Below are 24,596 nucleotides of genomic sequence, written 5' to 3' on the forward strand. Positions count from 1 at the left end.
CAGGTGCGCTGCACCATGTTGTGGCTGCTCACCCGGACTGCCACCTCCTCCCATGCCCTCTTTGTGAGGTGTGGTGGCCTCCTCCTCCCATCTCTGGGGACAAGGATGTTGCTTCTGGCAGCCACCTCCTCCAGGAGGGCGGCGAGGCACTCATTGGAAAAACGGGGCGCCGCGTGCCCAGCCGACCTCACCTCTCGCCTGGTCTCTGCATCCTCATTTGCAGCCATGTCGTTGCAGCAGCTCTGACGCGGGCAGCCTCCCTGGGGCTGCCTGTGCCGTTTTTGAACCAGCCACTGGGTTGCCAATGGACCCGGCAGTCGACAGGCCCCTGTCCCCGCCGGCCCTTCTCAAACATTCTGCAGCCGGCATTCACGTTGGGCGGGTTACTCGCCAGTGTTAAATCGCGGTAGCGGCCCGATCGCAGCTGGCGGGCGGCTTCCCGACCACTCCCGCTCGCCTCGCCAAGCCCGCCCAACAAAGGCAGCACTCTGCCCTATGTGTCTGAGGAGAAGGTAGCTGATTCTGATGCTGGTCCTGTTAGTGTTGCTGCTTCTCTTGTTCTTCCTCAGAGGTGTAATGTGGAGCTGTATATATTGCCCCTATGCTGGGCTGCAGGTTGGCAGTGGGAAGTGCAGCTGAAGGTGAGTGAAATGCTAGACGGGTGAAATGCCTTCCAAGAAGTTGGTAAGAGGTGAAAGCACTGTCTGAGAGAAGTGCTGTAATTAACAGCATCTCACTCTGACTATGGCTGGAACTCGCCAATTTCACTGATCAAAGGTTGTCAGTTTCACTGACGATGCACTCCTAGTGTGTCCTCGCTTTGTTCACCCTAACAAGTTGTTAACAGATCAGGAAGCAGGTGCCCTGAATGACAAAGCCAGAGCTGAGAGTTAAAAGAGTACTTCATTACCTATTTAAATGCATTATCCGATTGCTGCATGGCATTTCCCCACTCATCTTCAATCCTCTCTTGGTAAATCCCAGGAGAGGCTGAGGATCTGGACCCGATGTCATCTTTTGGGGATTTAACTCCCCTCAATACTCCCAAAATCACCTCCCCCTGCCTCTGAAAAATAGCCCTCAATTTCCTGGAATAGAAGGGTTAATCTGAAAAAGAGCCATTACCTAAATTATGAAGCAGCTACCTAATGATTATGATTATCTTTATGCTTTCCAACAGTATTGGCTCTGCACTGACCTGACTCCTCTGGTCAATTAATATGAGAGCTTATTAAAACTTCTTGGTATCTTTGCAAAGAGCTGGAGTTAGGTTCTTTTGCTTCTCTGCTTGGATATCATATTTAATTTGTGCCTGAAGTTCGCAGGCAGGACTGAGTGTAGCAGAGCCAATCTCTGGGGAAGAATTTGCATATTGATTCCTGGGGAATGCCCTTGAATGTGCGTCCACGCCTGTCATCTCTGCATGCAGGGCTGTGTGAGCAGCATCGCAAGCAGGAAGGCAGAGAGCTGCATGTGTACTATTGCGGGTACTGCTTGATAGACAACCGGATTGCACACAGCAAAGGGGACCGCAGGAAGCAACGGATAAGCAATAGGGCTGATTATCAAACTTTTAGAGGAGGCTACCAGGACTCCTATTGCATCTGATAAGTGGTAAGGGGGTTTTTCTGTTTTCTTTCTTTGTTAAAAATTGTCTTTTATTTTCACTTAATAGACAACTTTATAAATCAGATGTATGCATTCAGTGTCAGAATAAAACATCTTTATTATATTTTTAATGGCTGGGCAATTTAGAAATGCAGAGTTAATTGGATATTTATAGTCTACCTTATATTGCAAGTATATCATTCTCTGAACTATGCATAATTAGTCTTAAAATTAGTTAAATTTGTGTGTATGGACTTAACCAGACTGGTTGGTTAATATTATACAGCCATAGTCGGGTTTAGTTACTGTGATAGGAATGAGTCTACATTTAATCTCCTGGTCCAGCTTTATTTATTGTACTCAAGGACACAGCAGTTGTACTGTGAAAAAAATCTATCAGATTCAGTACAAGAAGTAGCAGGCAATCACGGGTGGACTGTGAGGGATATATAAGTGGCTCATATAAAAATATGAGAAAAGAAACTCGAAGGATTAGTGCTGCAGTAGTCTCAAAATGCACCTGTACTTCAGAGTCTTGTACCACAGTGCTAAAATCTATAATGCCTGCATCAGCATAGGTCCCATATCTTGCCTACCTATAAAAAAACATATATAAAGTAGGCAAGATCAAGCAGTACCACCACAAGCCTCTTCATAGAAGCAAGCCAAGGGTTCCAATTAATCAAAGACCGTGTAGTGTATAAGGTTGGGATTGATGCTTAACTAAATGTTCCCTTAAAATTGATCTTATTATTCACCCTGTGGCGACTGCTTTTAAAGTCCTTTCATCATTTGCTTTTAGTTATGAAATCTAAAACATTATATTTCTTTTGCTAAACTCATAAATCTTTATCTATCAGATACAACAAACGTAATATTCCAAGTTTAAGTATATTAATTATGTTACACATAGACAAGAAATATTTTTTGCATAATTTACATTTGTAACAAGCCTTCAATGCAAATAAACTTTTTGCCCTAAAAGTGTGTACTTCAAAATGATCCAATCAACATCTTTACATAACGTAATGTACATTTTGAGTGTCAGCTTGACTCAGTGGTGGCATGCCCCTCACTAACTAAGAAGGTTCTGGGTTCAACCCCATCTCCAGGACATAAGTATATGATGTAGGCCAACACTTCAGTGCAACATCAAGGGTGTGAAACATTGTCAGTGATGCTGACTTTTGGGAGAGACAGTAAGCCAAGGCTCAGCCTACTTGTTCAGATGGACATCAATGATTCCATTGCAACATTTGAAGGTGACCAGGGAATTTTCTTGGTGTCCAGGACCATATTCTTCATTCAAGGATCACCAAAAACAGACAGACTGGCATTTATTCCGTTGTTGTTTGTGGAATCTTGCTCTGTTCAAATTTGCTGCATTTGTCTAAACAACAAAGTGATTACACCTCAAAAGAATTTCTTTGGATATGAAGCACTTTGAGGCATTCTGAGAATATGCAAAGGTCCTTTATACATACAAGATCCTCTGTTTTCTTAATTTGAGTGGCCCCTAAATGACAGCATCATCCAAAAAGAGAGCGTCAGTTTCCACATATATGATGAAGACATCCAGCTATAACCCACTGCCACTTCTTCCAACCCTTCCACTGCCTCAAAATTGTCAGACTGCTGTCTGACATCCAGTACTGGAAGAGCAGCAATTACCTTCAGTTGAATATTGTGAAGATCAAAGCCATTGCCCTTCGTTCCCACCGCAAGCTCCATTCCCTAGCCACCGACTTCAGCCCTCTCCCTGGCACATTCTGAGGCTGAATCAACCTGTTCACACCCTCGGTGTCATTTTGACCCCAAAATAAGCTCTTGTGCACTGAGACTGCTTGTTTCCACCTCCATAACATCGTCTGACTCTGCCCCTGCATCAGCTCATCTGCTGAAGCACTTATCCATGACTTTGATTTTCTAGACTTGATTATTCTAATGAATTCCTAGCCAGCCTCCTACATTCTACCCACCATTATGTCATCTAAAAGGCTGCTTGTTGACTAACTTGTACCAAGTCCTCATTACCCATCACTCCTGTTCTCACTAACCTAAATTGTTTCCCAGTTCAGCATCACCTTGATTTTAGCATTTTCATCATTGTTTTCAAATCTCTCCATGGCCTTGTCCTACCTCCATAATCTCCCCCAGCCCCCAAATCCTTTGGGGCATCTGTGCTACTCTAATTTTGGCCACTTAAGCAATTCCAATTTTAATTGCTCCACCATTGTTAACTTTGGGGCTTGAGCTGCCAAGGCCTTAATTTCTGAAACCCCTCCCCTAAACATCTATATCTCTCTTTCCTCCTTCAAGATGCTTCTTAAAATCTACCTCTTAGCATTTGGTCACCTGCTTTAATATCTCCTTTGGTGGCTTGGTGTGAAGCACCTTAGGATGTTTTATTATATTAAAGGTGCTATACAAGTACAGTTGTTGTTTTAGTGATTGAATGGGCCCATGTCCTAGTAATAAACCAGCCACGTCAGAAGATTTCTGTTTCAATCCCTAGTGCTGAAATAGTTAATTGTACCCCAGTCAGGAATTGATATGTTAGGGGACATAACGTCAGTCAAAATCAAGGATATAAAAAAATCGGCAAGATTGTCAAGGACACTAAGAAGCTCTAAATGGAAACTCTCCATGGGTTCCGTTAATCAAAGGTTTTCCACTTCTGCATGAAAGTAGAAGGATGATCATCTGGTGACGGCACGATCAGGCTCAGCTGTGAGCTGTCTCAGTTCATATATGTAGAATGCCCGTTTGAACCAAGGAGTGAAGGGTGACTGGCACCCATTTGATTAATTTATTTGCTTGATTGATTGATAAAATGTAGTCATTTCTAGCTTTGATGAAAATGAAAAAGTTTTACAAAATTGGAATGTACGCAAATTTGCCAAAGCTGCAAGGATTTGAATGTAAATAATTCAATTTATTGCAATTGAGATAAACAAGAACAACTTATATTTATATAGCATCTTTAACATAATGAAACGACCCAAGGCGCTTCACAGGAGCATTATAAAACAAAGTATGACAATAAGCCACGTAATGAGATATTAGGCCAGTTGACCAAAAGCTTGGGGGTCAAAAAGTTAGGATTGATTTAATGAGTATCTTAATAGAGGCAAGCAAGGCAGAGAAGTGGAAATGTATAGGGAAGGAATTCCAAAGCTTGGGGCCTAGGCAACTGAAGGTACGGTCACCAATGTGAAGCAATTATAATTAGGAGTACACAAGAGGCCAGAATTAGGGGAGCACAGATATCTTTAGACCTTGTGAGTTGGGGGCAATTACAGAGATAGGGAGTGGTAAGGCTGAGGAAGAATTTGAAAACAAGGATGGGAATTTTAGAGTCAAGATTTTGCTTGACCAGGAGCCAGTGAGTCAGTGAGCACAGGGTGTTAGGGGACTTGCTGCGAGTTAAGACATGGGCAGCAGAGGTTTGGATGACCTCAGGTTTACTGAGGGTAGAAGGTGAGAGACCAGCATTGGAATAGTCAAATCCAGAGGTACAAAAGGCATGGATAAGGGTTTCTGCAGCAGATGAGTTGAGACAGGGATGAAGTCGCGCGATGTTATGGAGGTGGAGATAGGCAGTCTTAGTGATGGTGTGAATGGGAGGTCAGAAACACAACACAGGATCAAGTGTTACACCACGGTCAGACTGGCTTAATCTCAGCCTGTTGCCAGGGAGAGGGATCGAATCAGTAGCCAGGGAATGGAGTTTGGAGCAGGAAGAAGCATTCAATTCAGAGCCAAAGAACACTTTTTAAGTCCCAGCCTGCATAGGTATTTGAACTGAAATAACTGCAGTCACTGTATTTCAACTGGCTTGTGAATCAATCACTTAAGGATGCTTCTCCATCTCAAGGCTGAGTGGAGAAATAAGCAGAGAGACCTTTCTGTCCACCAAAGGAGGAGTTCTATGAGAAAATATAGACCAACACTCACGGTAATTATGGATAAATCTATGTCCAAATTCATCTTCCCCATCCACTTGAGTAAGACATCATATCATGATGGTAGATATATTGACTACATACATATAAACTTAGGAAAGGATTATTAGAAAATTAGCAGTATTCACATTGCTTTAATTCCAAACTCTTCATAATAAATTACTGAACTCTGATAATGTTAAATCCACCCTCTGACAGACAACATATTTACTTTTCGCACCAAAACACCAATTTTTGAACTGTTTTTCAGCTCATCCTAATACCAAGGAAGATAGAGACTTCATGTTCCAATATATGGCCCTTATTAGGCAGTTAATAGTCTTAAACTATTTCACCAATTAACTAACTTCAGATTATAAGAGCTTCTGGTGCAACAAGAACTCAATTTGTTTTTGTTGGAGCTAGATTTAATTTTTAAGTAAGTTGACTCAACACATGTCTCATCATGAGCCAAACAGTGGAGGTAATGTTGACTTTGACTGACAGTATAAAATGTGCAAAATCAATTCAATCAATCCTTTTATATCTCTCCCTCTGACTTCAAGAGAAATGAAAATCAAGAGAGTGGCTAAATCGCTACCACCTATATGCACTATCGTCCAAAGTCAAAATTACCATCATTATAATGTCCATCCAAAAATTTCTTAAACATTTTTAAGAAAATCTCGCTATTTCAATAGCTCATGAACAACCCAATCTTTCATTTAATCTCAGCATGAGGGACACAAGCTGCATCAGACACTTTGAGCTGATAAAACATGCAAAACAACCATTGCTAAATATGCTGAGTTGCTTATGGGATTTATTGGGCAAAATAATGGACTGCATTTTATGTGCTCCCACTGGGCGTGTTTTTGGCGGAGGGAGCACATAATATAGAATGGGTTCTCTGGATATTCCTGTCTCTGGGATCCATTGGGTCTTCTTCTGGTTCCTGGTTGCAGTCCTGGCAGCTCCCGCCACTACACCCTTGGCATTGCAGGGACTGATGAAGCTGCCAGCCAGTCGGATTGACAGGCAGCCTCAGAGTGTGAGACTTTCTCCCCAGTAAGGGGCAAAGGTCTCACACTGCCCCTATTTAGCTTGCCGGCAGTGTATTATGGCTGGAATGGAACGGATTGGGTCCATGCCAACTTTACTTCCAGAGGGGGCAACGGGGTGAGCCATCCACCATAGGACCATAGAACCATAGAAAAGTTAAGCGCAAAAGGAGGCCATTCAGCCCATCTTGTCCATGCCAGCCTGAGGACACCCAGTGCCCTCCCGTTATACTCTGCCCAACTTCTATGATGATCTTTGCGCTTTTGAAAAAGCCTGTATTTTCTTTTTGTGTGATGTCCCTTTAAGTCCAAAGTGAAACAAAGATAATTCTGGAAAGGGGGGTTTAACTAGTTAATTGGACTTTTTGGGTATGACATCATTGCAGAGAATTTAACTCTGGCTGAGGTTGCTATGGAGCTGAGGCAAAAAAAAATAGACAGCTCAATTGGGGGATCAAATTACAGCTTGTGTGCTGCTGCTGCAAGTTCAGTTGCAGAAAAAGGACATGAATGGATGCTGGTTAAGAAGCAGGGAGAAACCTCCGAGAATAGGACAGGGACAATAAACAATGGCTGCCACCACATCTCTCTCTCCACCCTGCTCACCCTGCACCACCATAAAACATCTTCTACTCTAACACCCTTATTCTCATGCATGTCTCACTTCACCTCATCCATTACAGTAGCCGCCTACTTCTTTACTGACACCCTTCTCCTCACACACATAACTTTCTTCCCCATTCACTTACAGTAAAATAAATGGTTGCTGTGAAACACACCGCAGACCTTTCTTGTGACTTGTTATTATGAGCAATAAATTAAGTCAGGGATAGACTGTTCATTAGATTCATAGTTCTTCATGATAGTGAGGTGCTGAGATCTGATGGGTACAGTCCCTGACAGCTCCCTGGTTAATATTACGCACATCCCCTCTTGTGGCCTAGAAGAATCTGGAGCTAAGTTGAGGGCTACTATCACTTTAATTATGACAGACAGAACAGCTGTGGCAATGGAACAACTCTGCAAATCTTTGTAATGAAATTGGCAGAGATGTCAAAATTGAATCCTTAGAGAGACATATTCATTGTTCTTGTTTAATCAGTGTAGCCTGTACATGTACCTGGTGGGCTGCCGCCCTCTGCCATGCTGCCTGGTATCCCAGCTTGACACAATATTGTTGTTATAGTTGGTGCCCCAATAGGATGGCATAGAGTGGTAGACCCAAGGGAAAAGCCATCCTTATCTGAAGATGATGTGGGTGTAAGTTAAGGGTAGGTGGGTACCAAAGTTTTATTCAGAGAAGATACAAAAATCCTATAGAACAATGAAGTACATGCCAGTGATACCAAGTATAAAGAAATGGGCTAAAAGATCTTTTTCAGAAGCCTGTAATCAGTACGTGAAGTTGGTACCCAATTCAGTTCACCAAATCCTCAATTACGTTTGCCTGAAGTGATAACAGCCATACTGTTTGATTTTTCAGATGTAAACTTAGAGTGCAGGAGAAGCATAAAACCAGGAAACTCTGTGTACTTGAACAGCTTAGACAAGAAAATGAACACTGAGGGGCTTTGACAGGTAGATGGTTTGATCTGTTAAAGAGACCAGGGAAGCTTTATCACAAATGCAGTAAAGAACAAATTTCCTTGATCTTTCTTCTGCAATAAATAATAGCGTAAATGCGGAAGACATTGATGAGATTCACAACCAGTTTCTCTTCTAGTTAACAAGTGTACAAAAGAGAATAGGGTGTACAGTACAAAGTTATACTGGATATGGAGCATAAAGTACCCTTTGGGCATTTCCTACTTGAACCGGAAAAAAAGCTTAATTTCAAGTACTTCCTCAAAGACCCATGATTGACCATAATTAACAGAAACTCACCATGGTGATTAATTTGATCTGGGGACATTGCCAATTTTGTGAGTGAGGTCAGCTTCCAATACAATGTTTTTAAGATAGCCCAAAGGATCACAGAAGCACAATTTGAGATAGACATAACTTGATCTAGAAGTTTCTCAGCTATTAGCGCAAGTTTGGCCAGTTTCCATGCAAATTATGCTGGAGAAACTAATGCAGCTTAATGGAAAATATCGAAAACGTATTATTTGTGACAGGTGAAACTGCTGAAGAATATACTTCATTGGATAATTATAAACAGATGCTGATGAAGTTTTTTATCTTCTAAAAGGACTATTACTCAAGTAGCTGACAGACATAGTACATATTGCTTTATTAAAGTATTATACCACAGAGTAATAGCGCATAAAATATAGGCTTGTAATTCTCCTAAAAGCAATGTCTAATTTCAGCCAGGCCATAAAGGATGGATATGAAATATCAGGACTCAAGTACACCCCAAACAAGGAAAGGAGATTGGCATGTAAGTCGCACAGACCCATTTGTATGAACCTTAACTGGTTTTCAGAGGTATTATTTAAATTGTGCCAGAACATCTCACAATTATGTTCCAGTTACAAAGCTGAAGTACCATATGTGACAACAGAACTTCTTTTCCTTAAGTATCATATTGTTGTCCTAAAGAGTTTGGGGTCACTTTAAACACTGGGCCAAACAATTGCTCTGCTCCATGTCTTGACAGGGAAACAATATATTGTATGGTATAGACTGGCATAAAGCTGCCTAGGAATAATGAAGATTTTATTGTGGAAATGAAGATTTGAACTTGAACTCCCCTAATTGTGCTCTAACCATAAACAAGTTAGCTAACGAGTAAATATCTAAATAACCACCAACACTAATCATTTAAAAAAATAGAAACCTGTATCTTCTTAATTCAAAATTCAAACTTCACCAAAATAGAATCTTCAGAGAATGGTGAAAGTGGGAGAGCTGGGTGTTTTGGGTTTAAAACAACCCTTTACCTCTGGGAGGATTGAAACTGAGATCCTAGAGGTAAAGAGGTACAGGGCATCAAGAATTAGCAAGCACCACATATCTTAGAATGTGACTGGATTTTAGTTTCTATAATATATCCTTTGAAAGGACAACGCTTGAGCCTGCTATGCCCCCAATCCTCTAATGATGCCATTTGAGCTATATAAGTTCCACATAAATTGCTCACCAGTGCAGTCAGTCATCCTGGAGTGAAATATGAAGTAGCAAACTCTAGAAGTTGGGCATACCGTATGATTGACAATTGAGCAAAGTAAATTTTCTCTTCTTAAATGACTAACGGCTAAAAGATATCCTCAGTCAACATAAAAATAACATTCAAAGCAATTTTGTAGTGTAGTCTTTGATTGCAGCCCAGGTTTGATAATAATGTGTGGTAGTGTAATTTCAGCGTGAGCTGGCTATTTCTTTTGTTAGGGCTTTTAAAACAAAAGTGATTGTCCCAGAAGTTCGAGTGATAAGAAGATTCCAGTTTCCCCAGAAGGATCCCAAACTCTATCAATAAGCTGTCCTTGAAGCCCAATCGTTTTCAGTATCTACCTCTTAAGCTTCCTTTTGAAACATTGGATTAGAATAGGGGCTATTGCAACTTCTTAACATGAAGGGTTTACTTTTCAGTTTGACTCTTTAAAAAGGTTTGCTAAATGTTATTTAAAGGTCATTTTTGTTCTCTCCATTGTAGTAAAGAAAAACAGTGGTAGCCTTTCTAACTTTGATGTACAGACGAAAATAATTGATGTCTCTGTATAAAATAGTTTGACATTTAGCATAATGTCATTATTCTCACAATTGCAGTTGGATTTTTTTTTTCTTTATTTATTCACAGGATCTGAGCGTCACTGCCAAAGCCAGCATTTGTTACCCACTCCTAATTGCCCTTGAAACTGAGTCACTTGCTAGCCTATTTCAGGGCAGTTAAGAGTCAACCACATTTCTGTGGGCCTGGAGTCGCACGTAGGCCAGACTGAGTTAGGATGGCAGATTTCCTTCCCTAAATTGGTGACTTTAGAGTTAGATGCTGTGGTTACATTTCTGTCTTAAAACATCTCTGACGTGTTACAGCAGAAAATTAACCTTGTGACACTACAATGAATCCAGGTGTGCCTTTGCAATGCTATGAGATATTAATAAACCTTTTAAACAGCCAGTATCTCTGGTTACAGGCCCCACAGTTCATTACTTACACTGTTTTTTGTCTTTATTAATGGGCTGAAAAATTGCATGTTAACAGGCAAGTAAAAACTTTCTGAACAAAAGATATAACACTTTAGAAGGGTTAAATCAAAAGCAGTTTGATGACTCTTGTACATTGATCACATTCTCCGCTTCGTGTTATGGTTGAAAATTAGTTCAGGAATTCGTGAAGCATTAATTTAATTATTTCTATTCATTTACAAGCTATGCACAGGCGATATTGCATCATTCAGACTGAACATTTCCATCTGTTTCTTTCCTGGCAAATAATGACCATGAGCTCCAGAATTGTCAAACAATCCAATTAACCTTGACCAAAAAATACCAATTCCAGATTTTAAATGTAGGGAAGGATAGAAGTATATATTTTTCTTTCTTTGTTTTAAGTTGCAGCAGGGAGCAGCACTATGTATGCAGCTGTGGCTTGGATCTTTAACAGCCTACTGAAATTCTCATATTTGCTGGGGAAGGGCCAGATTTTAAAAAGGGTAGACGTGAGCCACACTTTGATATGACAGGGTAATTAGGAAAAATTATCGTTGCTGCAAGGAAGAGGATTTGATTACTGTATAACACATTTTAATTCAAAAAAATCATGCAGGCTGTCGGGGATAATTTCCACTGAAGGGTATGATACCATCAGGTCTTTCTAGGTCAGTTTGATCCCGGTTTCTGAAACTACAGTTGAAGGAAACAGCCCAATGATGAAGTATTGGTTGTCTGGGGTAATGATGTGGTGGTAATTCTGACCAAGAATATATTTATGTTGTAGGTTGAACAACTGTTATGTTGACAAAATAAGTTAAGGTTTTGACTTTAAAATGTACTAAATGATACTGTGCAACATCTATAACATGGCTGTGGAGGCAAGGATTCATTTAAATTCCTTTCCAGATTTTGCAGCTACTGGACAATGTTACAAATTGGGTCACTATACGCGTTACACTGTTGACAACATTGTGTAACATCAAAATATTAAGGGAATTAGGTTTTTCTCTAAAGGATATGTATTTAATTTTGTGGTGTTAGCATTATTGCTTTATGCACAGTAGCAGGAGAAACAGGGTTCAACTGACTGGTTGAGATCCTAGAACATAACATACACCCAGAGAACTGTATGAGTGAGGGAGCACTTTCAAGATTGAAGGCCATACCATTGAAGGGATGGTAAAAGAGTGAGACCTGAATCAGAAAGGAAAACCAAAAATTGTCCAATTTCATTTCAGTTCTTGGTTGAACCAGTTCAGCCAGCCTTTGAACCTGGTGGGATTAAGTGGCCCTATGAACATGAATAGTGCAAACATTTGTGCTCACATTGTCACTGGTAGATGCAGGCATAGTGACAAAAAAATCAATTCGAGAAACAAAATTTCCTGGGAGATAAGAAACAATTAGGTACAAACCTGATTCCTGGTGGTCTAGTCCATAGAAGCCAGAATGTGTCCAAATTCTCCCCTTTTTTTGTAGGTCAGGGCTTACAGCTGATCACGTGGTGCAGTGGAGCCTATGATAAAAATCTGTTTTTTGATAATCAGGGAAGAGTGACATACGGCCAAGTCTTTACCAGACAATTTTGTTGGCAACATTTCATTAACATTCAGACAAAATTCATACAACCCAAAACTCAAATGAGTCCATTCATCCTTAACTAACATTCAGCCATGAGAATGTGAATTTAATGCCTTTTCTAGCCTATGAACCTATTGACATAGTTACTCCAAGAAAAAAATGTTTCTAATCTACAAGAGATCATAATTCGATGAGAATAATGTGCCATTCAGTTGGGTGAAAAAGCAGAAACATGAATCAAAGCAAGAAAATTGACAGCAATTTGGTGAAAGAAACATTGAAGGAGAAATATATTTTGACAACAGATATCCTGTCACTTTCATTCCTTTGCTAAGACAGATGTAGAAGAAAATGGTTATACCCTGAGTTCCAGAAATGAGAATGTCATGGAAGAGTTAATAGCAATTATAATTATTCCAATTTTATGATATTAAGGGATGAAAAATAATATTTTAATAAAAAAAAGGAGTGCTTATTTTTCTTCATTATTCTTGCTCACAAAATCATTGGAATACAGTTTTGAACTTTTGTGATTCCACAGCATGTGATTTCATTAGTGACAATGAAAGTACTTGTATCCAACCGTTACATTGCTGCAATAATGATCCCTTGATATTTCCTAAGCAGTTAATAAGTTACTTAGTAGCTACAAAAATCTAAAACTTTGGTAATTCAGCTCAGCAGAAGCCTATTTTTAAGGGAAAATGCAAATTTACTGGCAATTCAATGCCTAGAAGATACAGTATATCAACTACTTGGAGAATCTAGCCATAAGTGCAGAAGAAATTGCTTGACTTAAAGTATGAAGGTATTATTATTACTATTAAGTCACAGAATAGAGCATAAATGTGCAGAAGACAAAGTCATAATTGTTAAAAGTACATGCAATAAATGCTGTGGAACAGGAATGTAGCAAGTGCAGTAGTATATTACTTAACCATTTATAAGCGAATACAGAAAAAGAAAGGTGGGTGGGGTGAGGGGAGGAAAGCACAAAATGAAAGGTCTGTGATAGGGCAAAAAGCAGTGATTAAATGACAAAACGATTGATAGTGCAAAATATGGGGCAATGATGGGACAACAACGGAACAAAAGATGGATCCAGAAGAGGCACAAATGTCAACAGTAGAATCATTACTTTCTGGCTGATATATGGGAGCAGTGGTTATAATCTGGACTCAGTATTAAGGTCAGAAGGTTTAAAGTGCCTCATCAAAAGATGAAGTTCCTCAGGCTTGCATTGAATGCATTTATTATTTCCTACATCTAGTGCTCAGAGAAAATCTCCCTCTGTAGATGTTTGGTGCAATCTAATTCCTCACAAGTGAATGTTGTTTTAAGTTTATGAATATAGGTTTGGTTATACAAGATGCTGCTTGAAGCATTTATTGTCAATTTCGAAGAAAGTGCATAGCATACAGCATAAGGAAGACGTATATGACACAGACCATAAACACAGATATAAAAACAAAAAACTGCGGATGCTGGAAATCCAAAACAAAAACAGAATTACCGGGAAAAACTCAGCAGGTCTGGCAGCATTGGCGGAGAAGAAAAGAGTTGACGTTTCGATTCCTCATGACCCTTCAACAGAACTGAGTCATATTAGGAGAGGGGTAAAATATAAGCTGGTTTAAGGTGGGGGTGAGGGGAGAGAAGTAGGTCGGGGGGGTGGGGGGGGGGTGGTTGTAGGGACAAGCAAGCAGTGAAAGGAGCGGATAATCAAAAGATGTCACAGACAAAAGACCAAAGAGGTGTTGAAGGTGGTGATATTATCTAAACGAATGTGATAATTAAGAATGGATGGCAGGACACACAAGGTACAGCTCTAGTGGGAGTGGGGTGGAAAGGCTAACGGCATAAAAGGTATAGATTTAAAAATAATGGAAATAGTTGGGAAAAGAAAAATCTATATATAAACAAGCTGTTTCATTTCAAGAACTATTCTTTAAAAAGAATTGTAACTTTAATATTATAAAATATTACATTCTTTATAATTGTTTTACTTTATTTATTTCATGCAGAATTAAATTGTCATGCTGCAATGTTATATAATGGGGTTCTAATCATATGCTTCAAATAGTTGCTTCTGTGGTTTGTGTATTCATCAGGGTGAGAAAGACCAATGCTGACAAATGCAAACATTGACAACAGCAACTACCCATTCCCCAGTCAGTTATAGTGCAGCAGGTTGCACACAATTCAAAGCCCAGTATGTCCCTTAACTCAAAAAACAAAAAAAACTGTGGATGCTCTATTCACCTTAGCGAATGGCTCCTACTCCACCTCTGGACATTTTGCTGCCCTAAAACAGCCATTCTTTGGGCTTCTCTGAATGAGATTATCCAATTAATTATAAATTAGGAACAGTTTTGTGCACCAGTTTTGTCCACTGGGAATGAGATTGAAAATGTCCAAGCTGATTTCATTTAAGGCACGTAACAGCTGTCAGAGAGATGAGACTTTGATCCCATAGCATAAGTTTTCAGCAATAAGATGAGAGAGACAATAAGATTGTTCTGTTCAAAGATTTCCACGTCTTGACAGTTTACGAATTAATGAGAATGACTTAGGTACAGTGAGATGTGTTTTGCTCTCCTGGGTCTGTTCAAAGCTAATGAGTAAATAGCTGTATAAATTGCTTTGTCATTTAGTGTGTAATATCTGTTTTCTTGAAAAAGCTGGAGGATTTAATTTTTAAAAAGATCAATTTTTTTTTTGTCCTTTTGGCTTGCTTCACATGCAAATCAAAACTATCAAAGTAATAATATTCCTCATTTCTTCTACGGCTAATAATATGGAATATATTTAAATAATCTATATCTGAGTTAAATAATCTCCATCTGATTTATCTTTAGAGTGTAAAGTTAAAATGGATCATGGCATGATTATTGTTTTAATATTCCTTTCCCTATAAAAAGTCACGTGAATCTACACAGTTCTCAACAAATGAATCATTTCTAATTTTCTGCTCAAGCTATTTTTCAGGGAGGACAATGAAGCATGTGAATATGTTTCAAGTTAACGCATTCTCCAGTTCTCCTTCCTCTCTATTGATACTGCACCTAATTGTAAATAGATGTAAAATGTGAAATTGCAGATAGACCTGATAACATTTTCACACAAGTGAAATGAGCACTCAGAATTGAAAACTTGTTTGAGCCAGTCTTTCAGAACCCAAGGCATCATGGTATTCATTACCTCAAACTTTGCCTGAGGTTCAGCAAGTCTAGAATGTTGTAACACTAGACTTCTTCTGATAGTGAGGGTGTAGGTGAGAAGAGCTCTCTGTGCTGGGCACAATGGTCATTTGGCTTCATAATGTTTTTGATATATTCATCCATTTCTCTCCTTTCTTATTACTTCCATGTTCCATTATAGCTTCATTATAGGAAGAGTTCCTGTGTATCATGCATATCTGTTGCAGCTCCAGCCATTTTGTTGCTTTCCCGTCATAAGAATTTCATGAAAAATCTTTTCATGATTCCTTGTCCTTCTGAGAACTGAATTCTTTCATAGTCTTCCTTCTATGAAACTCCCAAACACCTGGTTACCGATGACCTCTTTGACACAGCTAGATAGCACAATCATTTCATGACAGATGTGGCCTCACAAGGACAGAGCACAATAGGTTTTGCAGCCATTGCTAGAATCCTCCAAGTGCAGGGCATCATGATTGCATCCGTGTGGCCATCAAAGCATCCGGCGACCAACCAGTGAGTTTCATCAACAGGATGGACTTCCACTCCCTCGACGTTCAATTGGTCTGCGGCCTTAGCAGTGCTCACTTTCCTGGCAGCTACCATTAGTCCATCATCCAGGCTCCTCAGATTCTCACAATTCCCAAAGTTGGATCCTAAGGGACAAGGGACATACCTTGAAAAACATGGCTACTCATCCTATATGGGAGATCCTGACAGAGGCACAGAGATGATGCAACTAATGTCACCCACTCCCTGGAACAACCATTAAGCAGCCATCGGAGTTCTGAAGATGTGGGCTTGGTGCCTTGACCAGTTGGATGACGCCCTCCAATACCCCCATGCAATGGTTTCTGTCACTGTGGTGAACTCCATATCACTGGCCTTTAGAAAGGTGTGGATCTTAAGGAAGGAGACAGTTTATCAGTGGAGGATCAGAAGGTGAGAGAGGAGGAGAAGAGGAGGCAGGGGGGATGATTCTGGACAGAGAGGTGCACTACTGCATAATGAGGTGGCCACTTCCATGAAGAGGGCCTCCCTCCTTTCCGCCATGATGTCCAGCTTTAGATCCAGGTTGGCACTGATGAAATGAGAGACAGCCCCACCCCAGGTGCTAGGCCTGACATCTGGGTTCCCTCTCGCGTTGTGGAAGGCTTTGGCACAATCAACAGATTTCTCCCTCAGTGGTGGCTGTTGTGTGGAGTCTAATCACATATTCTAAGGAAGGCATAAGAAGGGAGGGGAAACACAAAGAGGAGTGCTGGATTCGGAAAGTTCTGCTATTTGCTGTATTTAGCTTTTGACTTATAGTGCAATCCAGTAAGCGATATTGGTGATTGTCATAAATTATTCATGAAAGCACCAGTAAGACTTGCATTAATAAATATTTTTTTCTTGAAAAGGGGAGATATTTATTGATAAAGGCAACAAGAAGTGCATGCATAGAAATGTCCAGAATTCTTAATTGTTCCATTAGATAGGTTTTTGTGATAATTTAAAATTATTTTGGAGCATCAAGACAAATATGCAACTAATATTAAAGATTTGACCATTCCGTGCGAGTCTGGGAAATGAGAAGTATTGAGTTTGCACTCAGCACTTGACGAACCCATTGCTTTCTTCCATTATGGTACAGCTTGACTGCTGTGCATTTCTCTGTGCTTCAGCCACTATTCACATTCGGGCTGTGATAAACTTGAAATAGGAAGAATAAGTAAGATTAATTAACTTGCGCTGTTGAAGAAATGTGTCTACACTGCATATTACACTGTCTTAGGAAACTGATTCTTCATTCTGGGGCATGGTCTTTAAAATAACATGAACAAAGGGGATTTAAAGATTACCCCTCTGCTATCGTTTAGGGAGCTAAATGAACTGAGTTTGGGCAGCTTCAACTCTTCTTAATAGCATAAAACTGACCACAGTTCAACACCAGTTGGGCAGTTTCACTTGCACTAAAATTGTAGAAGTTTCTGCCTCATACAGAACAGAGTTTGCTGTATACAAGATTAGGAACTAATTAATGTTGACTCTGGAAATAAAAAGTTCCTTTTCCCAGTGCCAATCTTAATGAAACAAATGTTTTCACTTCTTCTCATTAGCACTTTAGCTTCAGGTAGACTACTTTAGGTGGGAGTGTAAGCAGGAAGAGATAGACTGTTCAATAACTTCAGTACTCGCAAGTTTCTGTTTCATCCAGCAGCTTAAACTGTTAAGCAGTTGTGGTGTTCAATCCTGCAAATATAATGTTTGAAGAAAGCCTATTAATTGCTGTTGCTGTGAGTTTGACATTGACTGGATGTCAACACACTGTGACTCAGAAACTGGAACGTTCCTGCTTCAAAATATGACAGCACTCCTGACAAACAGACTAATGTCAGCTTCCTGATAATTAGATGGCTGTAGATCCAAGTTGTCTTCTATTAAATACTGCTCCAATATACAGAGTAAAGGAACCACAAATACTGTACTCAAATTAAGTCTAAAATCATGTGTTCTGATCTTGTTCCTATAACTCCTTTCCATTCAGATAAGTAATGCAGACTCTAAAACAGATTAATTAAAACAAAACATCCAAGTCACTTCTCAGGGCAAATACTAACAATTGAAATATGAATCCCAAGATGACCCTTTTCTCCTTCAAGTTCTGCACTAACACTGGTTGAAATGTACTTACTCGTGTTATAAAACCTTCAAAGGATTCAAAACATTTTGTTCAAGAATTTACTGACCTCGCATCATTTTGTGATGTTAAATTGATTTTGTCATCAGTGCAGTAAAGCAACTGGAGTGGCATCGGGTGTTGGAGGAAGATCCATCTAAAAGTCATGCTTCACTGCTGTTAGAATCAGCCCCCTTGTGTGCAAACAAAGATTAAAGGAAGCATGCAGAATTCATGCAACTTGACTAATTTATTGGGATTTAATCAGGAGGAAAGAATCTACCTCAAAACTAAAGATTACTAAAGCAATTTATTTTCATATTGTGTTGAATTAATGCTCAGCAGGTCAATATGTTAAGCATCTTGGAATATTTGCAACATTAGAGACCAAAATATATGCAAGTTGTTGTTCATCTGTACAATTAATGCTGATTTTAAACTCAAAGCTTGAGGGTGGGGTGGGGATATTGAATGGAAACAGTGTCGAGGGTCAGGTAAGTATACATTCCCATGCTGGTGAGAGACCTGGGCTATTTTAATCTCCCACAAACCAGGCAGAATTGTCCCAGATTTGCAGTAACTGCAGTAGCAGGCAGGAAAAACATTTTACCCGCCGGCCGCAATGGCGGCTTCTCACACCATATTGTCCCAATCCTGTCCCAATTAATTGTGCATTGCTGGGAAACACACCATTTCAATGGGGGGGAGGGGGGAGGGGAGAGTGAAGGTGGGCTCCAATATTCCCGCCACACCGTCACCTTGCCACTTCATCACGCCAGGCACAACATTTAAAGTACAGTCGTGTGCACACCTCTGTGGTTCCAGCCCAGGACTGCTGCAAATAAGACATGGCCCCAAAAGGCAAGAAGACTGCAGCCCCCAGGTTTAGTGAAACATCCCTCAAGTGCCTTTTCATCCCTATGGAGGCCTGCCGGGTCCTCTGCACCCGCTCTGGCCGCAGGAGGGGCAGCAATATTACCAATCTGGCTTGGTGGGCAATGGCAGTGGTGATCAATGTCAATGCTGCACAGAAGAAGTTGGCTATCCAATGCAGATAGAGGACAAATGATTTCATCTGTACCACCAGAGTAAGACAACCATCTCATCACCACTCATTCTTTCACACACATTTCCATCTTGCCTCATCTCCTCTGGAGACTGCTCAGCCTTCACCATCTTGAGGCCACTTGCACAGATCAACATGTGCCCGTACACAAGCCCTGGATACCTCCCTTCCCCAGTACAGGCCTAACCTTGCAGCCCCTCCCCTTACCTGAGGCCACTTCTCCCCCTTCCCAAGCGAGCCCTAGCCCTGCAGCCACAGGAAGCCACCCCCACCTTATGGCTGGTCTGGTAAGTGAAGATCTGCTCGTGAATCCCCCTAAAAGTGATGTAGTGCTGTTTGTGAAGCCTGGTGCTGAGGACTGGGAGAGCTGCCCAAAGCAAGTTAGGCAAACAACACTCTAAGTCCCAAATGAAGTGCAGGTGCACGTCACTTATGTGCTATTGTGAAACACGTTTGCGTGCTATCATGCCAACATGGGCGGACGATCCAGTGTTGGGAGATGAGTCCAGAGGGCTAGCCTTATAATGAGATGCAGATTTATTATAATGAGGTTCCCGATGTCCGATGGTGGGAAATGCGGCCCGCCATCAGCGAACTGAGTGGATAATCGCAAACTGGTTTCATGACATCATGAACCCGATTCTTGGCCTTCTTGCCATATTGTCTGCTCACGCCGCTGACACGCCCGACGCCAGTGGGCACGGAAAATTCCGCCACCGTTTCATATTCTAAGTGAGACTCCCACCTGATCATGGCCAATATCAGTGCTTGATCATTGCTTCTGACTTTAATTTTGTAACTAAATATTTAGACAATGATAAAAGCAAAATACTGCAGATGCTGGAAATCTGAAACAAAATCAAAAATTGCTGGAAAAACTTACTAGATCTGACAGCATCTGTGGAGAAAAAGACAGAGAAACGTTAACTCTGTCTTTCTCTTCCACAGATTCTGTCAGACCTGCTAAGTTTTTCCAGCAATTTTTGTTTTTGTTTGACTTAGACAATGATCTTAGCCGGTCATTATTTTAAATGACTATGCAGTTCTACATCTTTGAAGATTGTATCAACTTCTCTTGAATGTAGAACTAGACAGAAAACAGTATGGAATGCATTGAAAAGGGAAAGGATGCACAAACATGACAATAAATAACCTCTTTTAGATTCAATAAGTGGCTTTACTTCCTTGAATTTAATATTTTCTTCTGGTTTTTAAATTGGCTTAGCTTGTTCTTACCACATCACTAAATTATCAATGATCTATTTTAGCAGGGGTGTTCAAACTGTGACACATTGACAAATATATCCCTCAAAGCCTAGAACATGTAATTCTATTTGAGGTTCTGTTTCTTATTTGCTAGTTCACTCTGATATAATTTTTTGGTACTTGCAGAATTGGAACGCATTGCATTTAGTGCCATTGCCTGACTGGTGAATAAATCCAAAATCAGAAAACTGAAGTTGCTAGGAATCTGAGATGTAAGCAACTTACTAAGAACCTGGGTTGAACTTCATACATGTTCCCGAGGTTCTATGATATGCATCGATGCAGCTCAGGAAAACAGTAGCTTGGATACAAATGCTTTCTGTTGTTCAAGTGTTAAATGTGTCAGTCAAGGTTTATCTTTCAACTGTGTCACCTGAACTCAGTCCCCTCCATTGCTATTAGAGTGTCAAGGCCCTTATCTCTTAAATGGCAGTATCCTCCCTAGACTTAATCAATAGCCATTTCTGTGTCATCTAATCTGATGTTATGGTCGACTGCTGAGCTGCTGGCTTTTAGGTACGTGCAGTTTCTGTTCCTGTTGCTGATGGTTAAGTGAGGTGGTTATTGTGAAGGTAGTGTCCCATGGAATTGCAGGGTATTACGTTATTAAGCTAGCATCTAGAAGTTGTTAGGACATTTGCATGGTGAACATCCATGTTTTATATTAGTCAAATTAAATTCATGGGAGAATCAGCCATTCAAACAGAATGAATTCTAGTACTGAATAGACCCAGTACAGCATTATCAGAGATAGAGATTACAAGCATACCATAAATAAAAGTCACCTTACTGGCAGAATGTTGGTGTGCAAGGAACATCCAATGTGTTTTGTAACCTTAAGCTGTGATCTTGCAAAAGAATGGAGCATCTCTGCAACCTGATAAAGTGCTAAGTTCCACCAGAAGGAACTAAGAACATGTAGATAACTATTCTAACTGAAGGTTTTCACCGCTCTTACTTTCCTCAGAAAGATTGATTCCTTTTGGTGAGTACCTCCCCATACTTTGCCCACGTTTTTGATCATTTCTCATGCCTGAGTACAGACAGCAGGTACAGGCAGGTTATTTGACTAAAAGCCAAGCCAATCCCATTCTCGTCCAACGTCCAAATACTTGCATTTTCTAGGAGTGGATAGCAATTAAGAGGAGGAACTCTGGCTGATTTTACCTTCAACAGCACAGTGCATTTCTGGCCAATTGTTGACACTTTGATATCAGCTGAGATCAGTCAGCATAGATTGGGAACTGAAACTGGAACCTTATGGTCTGCATGACTCAACTAAATAAAACCCAGGTTTCAAATTATACAATTAATAAAAAGAATATGTGTCCCTTTCATTAAATCCATGACTTCCATCACCTGTTACCAAAAGTAAATATTCACTGGCATTTCAAGGGACAAATCTATTATTGTTCCTCTGTATTTGTCACAATGATGTGTGTATCAAAATATTTAGCATTCTTGAGGCCTAATGACTCAGTTGGTAAAGGATTTTATTTGGTCCAGGTCCTCATCTGCAGGGGCCAGCTCCTAGTTCTATCTGGTGGAGCTTGACACTTTATCAGGTTGTATAGTTGTCCCATCTCTTTGCAGGATCATTTGAATGTTTTTTTGGGCTTCATTTTATTATTTTGCAAGTTGAAGCATCATCCTCACATACCAACATCTTCAATAGAAAATACATGAAACAACTAGCATAATGGTGTCCATCCAAATAAAGTGATTTTTTTTACAACTCCTCCTCTTACCAGTGTGTACTTCACTGATAAGTTGGGAATTAAATTATACAATGAACAGAAATGCACAATAATATATTTATCTATATGTGCTGTAACTGCCAAGGAAGCCCATTATATGATAACTGTAGCACAACAATTGAATGGCTTTCATTGTCAATCACTAATTTTGTATTGAACCCCAGGTGCATTTCATTTGATTTGATAGCATAGATATGAGCTGCACACTTGTTGGGTTTGTGAAAAAAATCTATTGGAACTAACTTTGCTAAGTATTGATCAATTCTAAAGCTGCTATTGATTCATCCTCTGGAAAGCAATGCATAAAACCCTGAAGTTTAGACTCCTCTTTAAGTTCACTTCTTTAGACTTCAAGATCAAGTAAAGGAGTATAGCCTCACCCAGAAAGCCTGTCAAATTTGAACTCCCAGGCTCCATGAGCAAGCATTGCAAAAAAAAACTGAACTGACAATTCTTATTACAGTTCTGTATTTGTCCTGATATAAGGCAACAGGGAGATTATCAGCTCACTGGTTTCTGGGAGATATTACTTTGTTTCTCTTGTAGCCTTCTGTTGAATACAGAATCTTGAATTCTGCAGTGGCCTGGTTTTTCGCTCACATTTAACAGCTTCAAAGATGTTGAAAATGTTGCACCATTAACAAGGAGAGAAAGTGGGATGAAGCCCTCAGCACCACAATGGCAGTGATAGGGTGATAGTAAGTTGGTACTGAAGTCAATGGAAATAAAAATCAAGAGTGATGTATAGTGAATCTCTGATCCAATGTTGCCCTATCTTCACTGTTGCCCAGAATCAAAATGTCCCCGAGGTCTGCACTCAGATTCCCACCAGTGTAAGAATATAAGCATATGAGGGTACTTAGGGATTCGGCATTGCAAGAATTAAATTATCCCAGGCTTTTTGCTCGAACTGCTGTCCTACAAAATTCACTGTTTTTGGATGTATAGGATAACGTATATGCATCCTTATTATTGCAAAATCTAATTGTTTTTGCTAGAAGGAAAAATGTTTGCCTCCCTGTCTTCTCTGATTGTGGGAATACACAGAGCTTTTGTAATTTGTTGAACTGTAGTCTCCTTTTACCATTCTTCAGCATCAAGCTTTGCTGGATTGCAACTTAATATTAAGTTTGCTTATCTAAAGTTTTATTAGTTTAATTTTATTTCTCCTTTGTTAGAATTAGGGCCAAGGAACATATGGAGTCTAGGTCTTATTTATAGTTAGAAATTTGGTTGTCTCCAAGCTGCCTAGGATGCATCATCAACTGTAGGGACAGAAAAAACTTGCATAAGGTAAGGAAGGCCCATTGCCTGTGCTGGAAACAGAGGTGCTACGCCCATGATTACACAAAATGGAGGATATTGAACATACATGATATAGAATTTTTCAGAATTCCAGTTTTGAGGGTATATCTTAGGGGATTTGGTCTCTCTCATGATGGTGAAGGAGAACATCAGACAAGTGACAAGCATATGTGAGGGAATGGGTCACGCCTTCTATCCAAGGAACAACAGAAGAATGTAATTCTCAAATATACCTTGTATACTGCCTTTCAAATACTGCATGCATTAAGTCTGACTGATGCTTAAATAAAAGTCATAGCTGCCTCCACGTGGTTAACAGTTTTGACTATTGAACAGACAGTCCAAAAGGACTTGCAATTTGTAAGTGTTGAGCCTCGCCAGGAACTAAGTAATGGTTTTTGTTATAAATTGTTGTAAATAGGATCCTAAGACAGGCATGGTTGGAGCTGCCTAGCTAGTTAAGGAAGGAAACCTTCAGAGAATGTGGGACATTGTGATCCAGTAGCAATATTGTGACAATAATTCATTAAGGATGGTGGAGTCAAACAATGTTCAGAGGGCACAAGAAGTTATGAGTCATGGACTAAGTGTCACTTTTGATTAGTCCAGAAGGGGACTTTGTCTCAAGAGAAGAGAAGAAAGAAATTAAAGTTGAAAGCAGCATTGAAGCTGATGGTACATTTGTACATGATGCATATCTGCATGAGTGCTTAGGACAGGCAGAACTTCAGTCCACCCCAAAAAAGGCCCCTGATGTCAGAAGTGAAAGGTTCAAGAGGAAGGAATTTTCTTGGACCTGACTTCTCTATCACTAATGACCAGTATGCTGGGATGAACCCAACATACAAGCTGCCTGAACAACACCAGTTGGGCCAGCATGCAGTCTAGATCTGGATCCAGACCTGGTCACAAATAAAAAGTGCAGCATCATGATTCTCTTTGATGCAAATCAGGCCAATCATATAAATGTCCCTGGCTATTGGAACACCTACAGTACAAGAGGCTTACCAGTGCTGCTTTGTCCAGCCCCAAAACCATCCATTGGACA

At 40.1% G+C, this 24,596-nt stretch overlaps 1 protein-coding gene across 2 annotated transcripts in view; it reads left to right on the forward strand.

Moving 5' to 3' along the window:
* The first annotated feature begins 1,444 nt into the window (after positions 1 to 1,444).
* LOC121281775 (synaptotagmin-B) overlaps positions 1,445 to 24,596 on the forward strand; it is a 261,001-nt gene continuing 237,849 nt past the window's right edge. Inside the window, exon 1 of one of the 2 annotated variants that reach the window (XM_041194744.1) lies at positions 1,445 to 1,614. The gene's annotated coding sequence lies outside the window, so the exon portion shown is untranslated. Of the gene's footprint in view, positions 1,615 to 8,932; positions 8,997 to 24,596 lie in introns of those variants that run through there. The other variant, XM_041194745.1, reaches the window with a different exon arrangement.

The sequence above is a fragment of the Carcharodon carcharias genome, chromosome 9 (genome assembly GCF_017639515.1).
Source record: "Carcharodon carcharias isolate sCarCar2 chromosome 9, sCarCar2.pri, whole genome shotgun sequence".
NCBI classification, from domain to species: Eukaryota; Metazoa; Chordata; class Chondrichthyes; order Lamniformes; family Lamnidae; genus Carcharodon; species Carcharodon carcharias.